The sequence below is a fragment of the Triticum dicoccoides genome, chromosome 5A (genome assembly GCF_002162155.2).
Source record: "Triticum dicoccoides isolate Atlit2015 ecotype Zavitan chromosome 5A, WEW_v2.0, whole genome shotgun sequence".
In the NCBI taxonomy this organism is placed as follows: domain Eukaryota; kingdom Viridiplantae; phylum Streptophyta; class Magnoliopsida; order Poales; family Poaceae; genus Triticum; species Triticum dicoccoides.
The window spans coordinates 43,227,483-43,230,494 of record NC_041388.1 but is presented as its reverse complement, the minus strand read 5'-3'; the positions used below and the strand labels follow the sequence as shown (position 1 = coordinate 43,230,494).

General features: G+C 54.8%; 1 pseudogene; it reads left to right on the top strand.

The window, feature by feature from the left end:
- Positions 1-733: 733 nt before the first annotated feature.
- Positions 734-2,800, top strand: LOC119299137 (annotated as a pseudogene).
- The last annotated feature ends 212 nt before the right edge of the window (positions 2,801-3,012 follow it).

Below are 3,012 nucleotides of genomic sequence, written 5' to 3'. Positions count from 1 at the left end.
AGCAGGCCACCATCCCCACCATCGGGACGTTTGCAACGAATCGCAGATGCCCATCTCCGTCGGTTGGAGATGGGTGGTGGACTGGTGGGTGAGTGGGTTGATTGCCAACCCCGCGTCCTAGCCGCCAGCGCCACTGCCTACTGCACCATCGCAAACATCCCCCTCTATTGCACACGTCACCGATCGAATCGCCAGGAGAGGGGAAGAGGCAATGGGGAGTGCGGGTGAGACATGATGAGTGGGTGGGGTGATGCGATTCCGACATAGAGCACACTATATTATGCTCACAATAGCTGCATGAGGCACTTACTTCTATTAAAAAATCAACGACACCGCTATCTTAGGCCACCATGTGACAAAATAGGAAAATAACTACTAATTCTCATGGGTCAAAATTTAATTTGCCATGGCGAAAAAATTGAAGATGCCATGTCAAACACATCTTAATTCACCATTCGTCAACATAATTTGCCATGGTAAGACATCATAATTTTGCCTCTTTTGTTTTGTATTCAAAAAATATGAAGAGTTGTCATCGAATAAAATGCAAACTAATTGTCATGTACAGTTTGCCGGTTGTGCATTCTGTTGATTGAAAATTGATTGGTGTTACTGCATATTCAACATGTAGAGCATGAGAGGCTAGCCATGGAAAACCCGCAGTAGGTAAAATGCAGTACCTATGTTTCTCTGCCCCTCCCGAAGATAGCTCCTTGTGTTGTATCTGCCCTCCATGCGCGTGCCTATCGGCGGCCTTCGTGTCGCATCCGCCGACGATGCTCCCTACCGCCGCTGCCTCGTTGGCACCGTCAGCAGTGCCTACCGTGTGACTCGCATGCACGTCGGCCTAGCCAAGCATCCCCTGAGCCCCTAAGCACTCGATCTCCTGAACTGCGGCCACCCCGCGGTGATGGTCGACACCTGAGCTCGGCACTACTCCACCGTGAAGCTCCGACACTCGGTCCTGAAATAACATATTCAGCAGGCCACCATCCCCACCATCAGGACGTTTGCAACGAATCGCAGATGCCCATCTCCGTCGGTTGGAGATGGGTGGTGGACTGGTGGGTGAGTGGGTCGATTGCCAACCCCGTGTCCTAGCCGCCAGCGCCACTGCCTACTGCACCATCGCAAACATCCCCCTCTATTGCACACGTCACCGATCGAATCGCCGGGAGAGGGGAAGAGGCAATGGTGAGTGCGGGTGAGACATGATGAGTGGGTGGGGTGATGCGACTCCGACATAGAGCACACTATATTGGCTCGGCCGAGAGGTTGATCGCTCGTCGTCGGCCCAGATCGCGTGCTTCCGCCCCGTGGACCCTCCGGGCGTCTCCAGCATCTCCGCCCCGGCGCACCTCATCGACCCCGCGGCACGCCCCAGCGCGGACAGCGGCAGGGTCCAATACCTCGGCGGCAACGTCGTCCAGGTCCTCTTCGGCCACGTCGGCGACGGCCACCTCCTGCTCAGCTACCATGACCTCCGGGCGGAGGGCCCATGCACCTCCTGGGACCTCACCAGGAACCCTGAGATCCAGCGCTTCGTCTGCAACCCCCTCACCGGCCAAATGCTCCGCCTCCCCGACATCGGCGGCTGCAGGAAGATCCTCGTCGTCCACCGCATGGGCCTCCTCACCCAGGCCGACGGAGGGCTCGGGTGCGGGCCGTCCGACAGGTTCGCCGTCGCCGGCCTCGTCTTCAATGGCTCCGCCCTTGCGCGGTTCCTCTCCGACCAAGGCAAGTGGAAGACGGTGATGATGGGCTCGCCCGGCGGACCGCTGCTCCCGCGCGAGATGGAGATGAACCAGGAGACGGTTGCCTTCGACGGCCGGCTGTGGTGGGTCCACCTCACCTTGGGCGCCGTCTCCGTCGACCCCTTTGCTAACCGGCCGGAGATCCGCTTCGTCGAGCTGCCCAGCGGCAGCGTGCTGCCTGCGCCTGCATGTGCGGACGAACGAGATCTCAGCAAAGTCGAGGAACGGGCGCTGTCCATGATGGAGCTGGCCAAGCGCCGGCGCATCGGCGTGAACGCGTGAGCGAGGGGAGGCTGCGCTATGCCGAGGTGACTCCGGGCGGGCCGTTTCTGCTCAGCTGATATGCGCTCGGCGACGGCGAGGGCAGCGGCTGGAAGCTGGAGCACCAGGTGTCGCTCAGGAAGGTCTTGGCGGACGGAGGCTACCCGTGGCAGGTGAACTCGGCGCAGTCGTCGCCGCAGATCGCCGTCCTTGACCCTCTCGACGCCAGTGTCATTTACATCAAGGCCGGCGAGCACGTCCTCGTCGTGGACATGTACAATGGGAAGGTGGTCGGGGCCTCTCGGCTTGAAGACGAGTACTTTTCTCTGGTACCATGCGTGCTTCCACCGTGGCTTGGATCGAGCCGGATCCCCACGGCAGGTATGTAATCACCTGCTTGTTTTACTGCTACCAGTGTCCTTACATTTCAGTATTGCATTTGCTGGTGTATTGCTTGATTGGTTTGTGCTTGGACAGAAGATTTTGAGTTGTTCATGGATGAATTTTTGTGTTGAATTGATGTTGTCAGTAAGATCCAAACATGAATGGCAATCAAATACTGCACTATTGATCTAGTGACCGGCGGCTTGGTGTAGTTGTACCTCAGTTTGTTAGCCTGTACTTTGGTGTAATTATACCTCAGTAAGATCCAAATCATACAACAAATTCTTCTTGGTTAGCATTGCGTCTGTTATCAAAGTTATTGTACCTTGACCGTGGAAACCATTTTTTCAGGCAACAAAGATTGCGTGGAATCGACAGATGATATGTTTAGTTTCGTCTAGAAGTGGCAAATGGGTATGATTCTATCGACCACCTTACCAAATGCTTCTTTATTTTCGCTTGTGGTAGTGATGACTGATGACCTCTCATTGCGAGGAATCACTATATATAACAATTAATATAAAGTCTAAAACTGAAGCTTGTTATTTCCAAACTAATGGTAAATACATAATTTTGTGCTACAAAGTAAACATGCTCGGTTATTTCCAAACAT